This window comes from Haliotis rufescens, unplaced genomic scaffold (assembly GCF_023055435.1).
Source record: "Haliotis rufescens isolate VD_foot unplaced genomic scaffold, xgHalRufe1.0.p SCAF_14, whole genome shotgun sequence".
NCBI lineage: Eukaryota > Metazoa > Mollusca > Gastropoda > Lepetellida > Haliotidae > Haliotis > Haliotis rufescens.
The window spans coordinates 13,918,974-13,929,952 of record NW_025963824.1 but is presented as its reverse complement, the minus strand read 5'-3'; positions in this window follow the sequence as shown (position 1 = coordinate 13,929,952).

Below are 10,979 nucleotides of genomic sequence, written 5' to 3'. Positions count from 1 at the left end.
TGAGTTGGTAGGTGAGTGATTGACTGAGTGGGTTGGGGAGTGAGTGATTTTGTGAGTGGGTTGGTGGGTGAGTGATTGAGTGAGCGGGTTGGTGGGTGAGTGATTGAGTGAGTGGGTTGGTGGGTGAGTGATTGAGTGAGTGGGTTGGTGGGTGAGTGATTCATTGAGTGGGTAGGAAAGTCAGTGGGTAGGTGCGTGAGTGATTGAGTGAGTGGGTAGGTGCGTTAATGATTGAGTGAGTGGGTAGGTGAGTGAGTGATTGAGTGAGCGGGTTGGTGGGTGAGTGATTGAGTGAGCGGGCCAGTGGGTGAGTGATTAAGTGCGTGGGTAGGTGAGTGATTGAGTGAGCTGGTTGGTGGATGAATGATTGAGTGAGTGGGTTGGTGGGTGAGTGATTGAGTGAGTGGTTTGTCGGGTTAGTGATTGAGTGAGTGGGTTGGTGGGTGAGTGATTGAGTGTGCGGGTCAGTGGGTGAGTGATTAAGTGCGTGGGTAGGTGAGTGATTGACTGAGTGAGCTGGTTGGTGGATGAATGATTGAGTGAGTGGGTTGGTGGGTGAGTGAGTGAGTGAGTGGTTTGTCGGGTTAGTGATTGAGTGAGTGGGTTGGTGGGTGAGTGATTGAGTGAGTGGTTTGGTGGGTGAGTGATTCAGTGAGTGGGTAGGTGAGTCAGTGGGTAAGGAGTGAGTGATTGAGTGAGCGGGAAGGTGAGTGAGTGATTGATTGAATGAGTGGGTAGGTGCGTTAGTGATTGAGTGAGTGGGTAGGTGAGTGAGTGATTGAGTGAGCGGGTTGGTGTGTCAGTGATTGAGTGAGCGGGTTGGTGGGTGAGTGATTGAGTGAGCGGGTTGGTGGGTGAGTGATTGAGTGAGCGGTTCAGTGGGTGAGTGATTAAGTGAGTGGGTAGGTGAGTGACTGATTGAGTGAGTGGGTTGATGGGTGAGTGAGTGAGTGAGTGGGTTGGTGAGTGAGTGATTGAGTGAGCGGGTTGGTGAGTGAGTGATTTTGTGAGTGGGTTGGTGGGTGAGTGATTGAGTGAGCGGGTTGGTGGGTGAGTGATTGAGTGAGTGGGTTGGTGGGTGAGTGATTGAGTGAGTGGGTTCGTGGGTGATTGATTGATTGAATGAGTGGGTAGGTGCGTTAGAGATTGAGTGAGTGGGTAGGTGAGTGAGTGATTGAGTGAGCGGGTTGGTGGGTGAGTGATTGAGTGAGCGGGCCAGTGGGTTAGTGATTAAGTGAGTGGGTAGGTGAGTGAGTGATTGAGTGAGCGGGTTGGTGTGTGAGTGATTGAGTGAGTTGGTTGGTGGGTGAGTGATTGAGTGAGTAGGTGAGTCAGTGGGTAGGTGAGTGAGTGCGTGATTGAGTGAGTGGGTAGGTGAGTGAGAGAGTGATTGAGTGAGTGGGTGGGTGAGTGAGTGATTGAGTGAGTGGGTTGGTGGGTGAGTGATTGAGTGAGTGGGTTGGTGGGTGAGTGATTGAGTGAGTAGGTGAGTCAGTGGGTAGGTGAGTGAGTGCGTGATTGAGTGAGTGGGTAGGTGAGTGAGAGAGTGATTGAGTGAGTTGGTGGGTGAGAGAGTGATTGAGTGAGTTGGTAGGTGAGTGACTGATTGAGTGAGTGGGTTGGTGGGTGAGTGATTGAGTGAGTGGGTTGGTGGGTGAGTGATTGAGTGAGTGGGTTGGTGGGTGAGTGATTGAGTGAGTGGGTTGGTGGGTGAGTAGGTGAGTGAGTGCGTGATTGAGTGAGTGGGTAGGTGAGTGAGAGAGTGATTGAGTGAGTGGGTGGGTGAGTGAGTGATTGAGTGAGTGGGTAGGAAAGTGAGTGATTGAATGAGTGGATAGGTGAGTGAGTGATTGAGTGAGTGGATAAGTAAGTGAGTGATTGAGTGATTGAGTGGGTAGGTAAGTGAGTGATTGAGTGAGTTGGTATTCGGGTGAGTGATTGAGTGAGTTGGTAGGTGAGTGAGAGATTGAGTGAGCGGATTGGTGGGTGAGTGTTTGAGTGAGCGGGTCAGTGGGTGAGTGATTAAGTGAGTGGGTAGGTAAGTGAGTGATTGAGAGCGGGTTGGTGGGTCGGTGATTGAGTGAGCGGGTTGGTGGGTGAGTGATTGAGTGAGTGGGTTGGTGGGTGAGTGATGGAGTGAGTGGGTTGGTAGGTGAGTGATTGAGTGAGTGGGTTGGTGGGTGAGTGATTGATTGAATGAGTGGGAAGGTGCGTTAGTGATTGAGTGAGTGGGTAGGTGAGTGAGTGATTGAGTGAGCGGGTTGGTGGGTGAGTGATTGAGTGAGCGGGTCAGTGGGTGAGTGATTAAGTGAGTGGGTAGGTGAGTGACTGATTGAGTGAGCGGGTTGGTGGGTCAGTGATTGATTGAGTGGGTTGGTGGGTGAGTGATTGAGTGAGTGGGTTGGTGGGTGAGTGATTGCGTGAGCGGGTTGGTGGGTGAGTGATTGAGTGAGTGGGTAGGTGAGTCAGTGGGAAGGTGAGTCAGTGAGTGATTGAGTGAGTGGGTAGGTGAGTGAGAGAGTGATTGAGTGAGTGGGTGGGTGAGTGAGTGATTGAGTGAGTGGGTAGGTAAGATAGTGATTGAGTGAGTGGGTAGGTGAGTGAGTGGTTGAGTGAGTCGATAAGTAAGTGAGTGATTGAGTGATTGAGTGGGTAGGTAAGTGAGTGATTGAGTGAGTGGGTTGGTGGGTTGTTTTTAGAGTGAATGAGTGTTTGGGTGGTTACCTTTTGAGTGAGTGGGTGTTTGAGTGAATGGATGGATGGGTGAATGGAGAGTGAGGTCAATAATATTGTATTACCTATATGAAGACGGCTAGTGTATTTTACATATATAATGACGGTAAATGTATTACATATATGGTGACGGATAGTGTATTGCATACATGGTGCCTTATAGTGCATTATATATGTGGTGACGGATAGTGTATTACATAAATGGTGACGGATAGTTTATTACATATATGCTTACGGATAGTGTATTGCATACATGGTGACTTATAGTGCATTATATATGTGGTGACGGATAGTGTATTACATATAAGGTGACGGATAGTGTTTTACATATATGCTTACGGATAGTGTATTACATATATGGTGACGGATAGTGTATTACATATATGCTTACGGATAGTGTATTACATATACGGTGAAGGATAGTGTATTACATATATGCTTACGGATAGTGTATAACACATATGGTGATGGATAATGTATTACATATATGGTGACGGATAGTGGTTTTTACATATATGGTGATGGATAGTGTATTACATATATTCTTATGGATTGTGTAGTACATATATATTGACGGATAGTGTATTACATATATGCTTACGGATAGTGTATAACATATATGGAGATAGTGTATTTTACATATATGGTGACGGATAGCGTATTACATACATGGTGACGGATAGTGTATTACATATATGGTGACGGATAGTGTAATACATAGATCGTGACGCATAGTGAATTACATATATGGTGACGGATAGTGTATTACATATATGGTGACGGATAGTGCATTACATATATGGTGACGGATAGTGCATTACATATATGGTGACGGATAGTGTTTTACATATATGTGACGGATAGTGCATTACATATATGGTGACGGATAGTGTTTTACATATATGGTGACGGATAGTGTATTACATATATGGTGACGGATAGTGCATTACATATATGGTGAGGGATAGTGTATTACATATATGGTGACGGATAGTGCATTACATATATGGTGAGGGATAGTGTATTACATATATGGTGACGGATAGTGTTTTACATATATGTGACGGATAGTGTATTACATATCTGGTGACAGATGGTAAATGACATATTGTGACGGATTGTGAAGTTGAGATGTGTTGACTGACGGTGATGCACATACTCTTTAAAATAAAGAAGGGCATACTCTTGTGACAGTAAGATATATTAGTCTCTTGTAACAGTTGAATGATAATAATGAACGGCTTGGGAACATACTAGAACCATGCATATCGTATGCCAGTAGATTTGTCACAGTGAGGATCGGGGGTCAGGCTATATGTGCTGTGTGTCACTTCTCCCTACAAGAGACGACACGACAGGGGATGGGGGGTCAGGCTATGTTGTCCCGTGTGTCACTTTTCCCTACAAGAGAGGACACGACAGGGGATCGGGGGTCAGGCTATATGTGCTATGTGTCACTTCTCCCTACAAGAGACGACACGACAGGGGATCGGGGGTCAGGCTATATGTGCTGTGTGTGACTTTTCCCTACAAGAGACGACACGACAGGGGATCGGGGGTCAGGTGATGCGTATGACGAATATCAACAACGTTAACTGTCAATAACTGTCATACGTCAGTATAATCAGAACCAACGTGTTGTGGTGTTTTGGTTGGTGAGTCATTGAGTGGTTGACTGTGTGAGTAATTTAGTTAGAGGTCGAGGCATGAGTGGTTGACTGTGTGAATGGTTGAGGTATGAGTGGTTGACTGAGTGAGTGCTTGATTGTTTGAGTGGTTGACTGTGTTAGTAATTATACGTGTGTTAGTGAGTGTGTGATTGGTTGTGTGAGTGATTGTGTTAGTGGTTAACTGTGCGAGTTATTATGTGAGTGGTTGGCGATGTGAGTGGTTGTGTGAGTGGTTGTTTGAGTGGTTTACTGTGTGAGTGGTTGTGTGAGTGATTGTGTGAGTGGTTGTCTGTGTTAGTGGTTGACTGTCTGAGTGATTGTGTGAGTATTTGACTGTGTGAGTGGTTGAGGTGTGAGTGATTTTGTTAGCGGATTACTGTGTTATCGGTTGTGTGAGTGATTTTGTGAGTGGTTAGCTGTGTGAGTGGTTGACTGTGTGAGTGGTTGACTGTGTTAGTAATTATACGTGTGTTAGTGAGTGTGTGATTAGTTGGGTGAGTGATTGTGTTAGTGGTTAACTGTGCGAGTTATTATGTGAGTGGTTGACGATGTGAGTGATTGTGTGAGTGGTTGTGTGAGTGGTTTACTGTGTGAGTGGTTGTGTGAGTGATTGTGTGAGTTGTTGTCTGTGTTAGTGGTTGACTGTCTGAGTGATTGTGTGAGTTATTGACTGTGTGAGTGGTTGAGGTGTGAGTGATTTTGTTAGCGGATTACTGTGTGAGCGGTTGTGTGAGTGATTTAATGAGTGGTTAGCTGTGTGAGTGGTTGGCTGTGTGAGTGGTTGAGGTGTGAGTGGTTGACTGTGTGAGTGGTTCATTGTGTGAGTGGTTGTGTGAGTGATTGTTTTAGTGGTTGACTGTGTTAGTGACTGTGCGATATGTTGAGGTGTGAGTAGCTGTTTGAGTGATTGCGTGAGTGATTGTGTGAGTGGTTGTGTGGTTGAGGCGAGAGTGGTTGACTGTGTGAGTGATTGAATGGTTGAGGCGAGAGTGTTGACTGAGTGAGTGGTTAAGGTTCGAGTTTTTGAGTTGGTGAATGGTTAAGGTGTTGGAGTGTTTGACTTAGTGAATAGTTGAATGTTAGCTTTTTATAACATTTCGGCTTCATTTGTATATCGCCGCGATGCGGACAATTTTCAATCAATGAAAATCTTCACGCAAAGAGGTATCATATTGGAGTTATTGTCCTAAAAATTAGAATCTTCTTATGACTTGAGAAGAAATGGGGTTTAACGTTTAATGCACATATACAGCGACGTGCATGCATTCATGCGTGCGCGCGTGTGTGTGTGTGCGTGTGTGTGTGTGTGTGTGTGTGTGTGTGTGTGTGTGTGTGTGTGTGTGTGTGTGTGTGTGTGTGTGTGTGTGTGTGTGTGTGTGTGTGTGTGTGTGTGTGTGTGTGTGTTTGTGTGTGTGTTTGGCTGCTTGTTGCCGTTTTTATATTGCTAGCTCACCGAGATACCATGCTACATGAATACACTCCGTATACTGACTCCGAGCCGACCAGTCCTTGTTTTAGCCTCTCAATGCTGAGCTCAAGGCAAGGTCACAACACGTACCATTTTTAAATGTCTTTTGGTTTTGGACCCCGGATCTTCCGCTCTCCTGGCGAACGCTCTACCACTAGACTACAGACGCGGATCAAGGATTGGGTCAAGGGCGGTAACGTTGGTCCTTGGTGGCGTTTTAGAAGCATAAGAAAAGGGAGGGATACACATTTGAATGTATCTTCTCTCCCGCCTGCTACAACGGTGGTCCTACAAATATATACTTGGAACGTTGAGATAGCCTAGTGGATAAAGCATTGCCCCGTCAAGTCAAAGGCCTGGGTTCGATCCCTCAAATGGGTATAATTTTTTTCAGCTCTTTTCTGGTGCCAGCTGTGATATTGCTGGATTATTTAAAATAGCGACGTAAAACGATACTCCCTCTCTACAAATATTTGAACGAACTGTATTAAATATGTATGTAAGTTATAACATGTTCACTTTATTTTCCGGTTGGATAACGCGTCTTGAAGTGAAAGTGTTTTAGTTTGATTGAAGTGCCTGTTCCGGGTGTATCGTTTGAGTCTGCAAATTGATTGAAGAGTCCTTAAAATAATTCGTTTGTTGAGGTGAAATTTAAAGTCGCGTTCGAGTTTATTGCACTTACATAGCGAGGTGTTGAATAGATACAATGTGTGAAACTCATTTCTGGTGCCTGTTGAGATATTGCTTGAATACGAGCGCTGTTCAAAACGTTCTAAACCTAAGAAACAAATCCAACAAGTGTATTTAATTTAACTTTTCAACTTTTCAATAGACTACTCAGATCCATTCCAGTCAGGAAGAAGATTTCTGAAGCCTCCCTGAAAAAACTCATTCAAAGCAACTCTGAGGTCACCGTTGTCGTCATAGCGCTTTCCACGAAGGTGTTCGTTCAGTTTAGAAAACAGGTGGAAATCAATCGGTGCCTGGTCTGGCTAGTATGGATGATGAGGAAGCTCTCCGAAACCATAATGTCACCAAGCAGCCTTTGTTGTGAAAAGTGAGTTAAAATATTAAGTCACATCGGCAATATTTCATGGGGACTTAAAAAGCAAAAGGACTTCCAAGCCAGCAAATGGAAATGACATGGTTCTACCTTGAGGGATTGAGAAACGCGCCAATTTTCGTTTTAGGAGTAAATGTGCATGTCTTTTGAAACACTTTGCAGTGACCAAATCTTTTCAATTCTTTTGGAAACATTTAAAAGGTTACATTGGCTATCCAACTGTGTTAAAATAACCAGAATGGTGTCGCGCATGCACGTGCGGTAGCACCCTAACAGAGGCCTCTGACGTCATTTTGGACACCTTCAAACAGTTGTATTTCCCTAACGACCCCTTATAGGTGTGTCGGATTTGGTATCAAACGTCTTAGAATTTCAAGAGCTTTCCAACGAGCCATCATGCACTAAAATCGCTTAATATTTAAGAAAAATGTCTTTTTCACCTCTCCAGCAAAAGGACTTCCAAGCCAGCAAATGGAAAAGACATGGTTCTACCTGGAGGATTTGAGAAACGCGCCAATTCTCGTTTTAAGAGTAAATGTGCATGTCTTTTGAAACACTTTGCAGTGACCAAATCTTTTCAATTCTTTTGGAAACATTTAAAAGGTTACATTGGCTATCCAACTGTGTTAAAATAACCATAATGGTGTCGCGCATGCACGTGCGGTAGCACCCTAACAGAGGCCTCTGACGTCATTTTGGACACCTTCAAAAAAGTTGTATCTCCCTAACGACTCCTTATAGGTGTGTCGGATTTGGTATCAAACGTCTTAGAATTTCAAGAGCTTTCCAACGAGCCATCATGCACTAAAATCGCTTAATATTTAAGAAAAATGTCTTTTTCACCTCTCCAGCAAAAGGACTTCCAAGCCAGCAAATGGAAAAGACATGGTTCTACCTGGAGGGTTTGAGAAACGCGCCAATTCTCGTTTTAAGAGTAAATGTGCATGTCTTTTGAAACACTTTGCAGTGACCAAATCTTTTCAATTCTTTTGGAAACATTTAAAAGGTTACATTGGCTATCCAACTGTGTTAAAATAACCATAATGGTGTCGCGCATGCACGTGCGGTAGCACCCTAACAGAGGCCTCTGACGTCATTTTGGACACCTTCAAACAGTTGTATTTCCCTAACGACCCCTTATAGGTGTGTCGGATTTGGTATCAAACGTCTTAGAATTTCAAGAGCTTTCCAACGAGCCATCATGCACTAAAATCGCTTAATATTTAAGAAAAATGACTTTTTCACCTCTCCAGCAAAAGGACTTCCAAGAAAGCAAATGGAAAAGACATGGTTCTACCTTGAGGGTTTGAGAAACGCGCCAATTCTCGTTTTAGGAGTAAATGTGCATGTCTTTTGAAACACTTTGCAGTGACCAAATCTTTTCAATTCTTTTGGAAACGTTTGAAAGGTTACATTGGCTATCCAACTGTGTTAAAATAACCATAATGGTGTCGCGCATGCACGTGCGGTAGCACCCTAACAGAGGCCTCTGACGTCATTTTGGACACCTTCAAACAGTAGTTGTATTTCCCTAACGACCCCTTATAGGTGTGTCGGATTTGGTATCAAACGTCTTAGAATTTCAAGAGCTTTCCAACGAGCCATCATGCACTAAAATCGCTTAATATTTAAGAAAAATGACTTTTTCACCTCTCCAGCAAAAGGACTTCCAAGCCAGCAAATGGAAATGACATGGTTCTACCTGGAGGGTTTGAGAAAAGCGCCAATTCTCGTTTTAGGAGTAAATGTGCATGTCTTTTGAAACACTTTGCAGTGACCAAATCTTTTCAATTCTTTTGGAAACATTTGAAAGGTTACATTGGCTATCCAACTGTGTTAAAATAACCATAATGGTGTCGCGCATGCACGTGCGGTAGCACCCTAACAGAGGCCTCTGACGTCATTTTGGACACCTTCAAAAAAGTTGTATCTCCCTAACGACCCCTTATAGGTGTGTCGGATTTGGTATCAAACGTCTTAGAATTTCAAGAGCTTTCCAACGAGCCATCATGCACTAAAATCGCTTAATATTTAAGAAAAATGACTTTTTCACCTCTCCAGCAAAAGGACTTCCAAGCCAGCAAATGGAAAAGACATGGTTCTACCTGGAGGGATTGAGAAACGCGCAAATTCTCGTTTTAAGAGTAAATGTGCATGTCTTTTGAAACACTTTGCAGTGACCAAATCGTTTAAATTCTTTTGGAAACATTTAAAAGGTTACATTGGCTATCCAACTGTGTTAAAATAACCAGAATGGTGTCGCGCATGCACGTGCGGTAGCACCCTAACAGAGGCCTCTGACGTCATTTTGGACACCTTCAAACAGTTGTATTTCCCTAACGACCCCTTATAGGTGTGTCGGATTTGGTATCAAACGTCTTAGAATTTCAAGAGCTTTCCAACGAGCCATCATGCACTAAAATCGCTTAATATTTAAGAAAAATGTCTTTTTCACCTCTCCAGCAAAAGGACTTCCAAGCCAGCAAATGGAAAAGACATGGTTCTACCTGGAGGATTTGAGAAACGCGCCAATTCTCGTTTTAAGAGTAAATGTGCATGTCTTTTGAAACACTTTGCAGTGACCAAATCTTTTCAATTCTTTTGGAAACATTTAAAAGGTTACATTGGCTATCCAACTGTGTTAAAATAACCATAATGGTGTCGCGCATGCACGTGCGGTAGCACCCTAACAGAGGCCTCTGACGTCATTTTGGACACCTTCAAAAAAGTTGTATCTCCCTAACGACTCCTTATAGGTGTGTCGGATTTGGTATCAAACGTCTTAGAATTTCAAGAGCTTTCCAACGAGCCATCATGCACTAAAATCGCTTAATATTTAAGAAAAATGTCTTTTTCACCTCTCCAGCAAAAGGACTTCCAAGCCAGCAAATGGAAAAGACATGGTTCTACCTGGAGGGTTTGAGAAACGCGCCAATTCTCGTTTTAAGAGTAAATGTGCATGTCTTTTGAAACAGTTTGCAGTGACCAAATCTTTTCAATTCTTTTGGAAACATTTAAAAGGTTACATTGGCTATCCAACTGTGTTAAAATAACCATAATGGTGTCGCGCATGCACGTGCGGTAGCACCCTAACAGAGGCCTCTGACGTCATTTTGGACACCTTCAAAAAAGTTGTATCTCCCTAACGACTCCTTATAGGTGTGTCGGATTTGGTATCAAACGTCTTAGAATTTCAAGAGCTTTCCAACGAGCCATCATGCACTAAAATCGCTTAATATTTAAGAAAAATGTCTTTTTCACCTCTCCAGCAAAAGGACTTCCAAGCCAGCAAATGGAAAAGACATGGTTCTACCTGGAGGGTTTGAGAAAAGCGCCAATTCTCGTTTTAAGAGTAAATGTGCATGTCTTTTGAAACACTTTGCAGTGACCAAATCTTTTCAATTCTTTTGGAAACATTTAAAAGGTTACATTGGCTATCCAACTGTGTTAAAATAACCATAATGGTGTCGCGCATGCACGTGCGGTAGCACCCTAACAGAGGCCTCTGACGTCATTTTGGACACCTTCAAACAGTTGTATTTCCCTAACGACCCCTTATAGGTGTGTCGGATTTGGTATCAAACGTCTTAGAATTTCAAGAGCTTTCCAACGAGCTATCATGCACTAAAATCGCTTAATATTTAAGAAAAATGACTTTTTCACCTCTCCAGCAAAAGGACTTCCAAGAAAGCAAATGGAAAAGACATGGTTCTACCTTGAGGGTTTGAGAAACGCGCCAATTCTCGTTTTAGGAGTAAATGTGCATGTCTTTTGAAACACTTTGCAGTGACCAAATCTTTTCAATTCTTTTGGAAACATTTGAAAGGTTACATTGGCTATCCAACTGTGTTAAAATAACCATAATGGTGTCGCGCATGCACGTGCGGTAGCACCCTAACAGAGGCCTCTGACGTCATTTTGGACACCTTCAAACAGTAGTTGTATTTCCCTAACGACCCCTTATAGGTGTGTCGGATTTGGTATCAAACGTCTTAGAATTTCAAGAGCTTTCCAACGAGCCATCATGCACTAAAATCGCTTA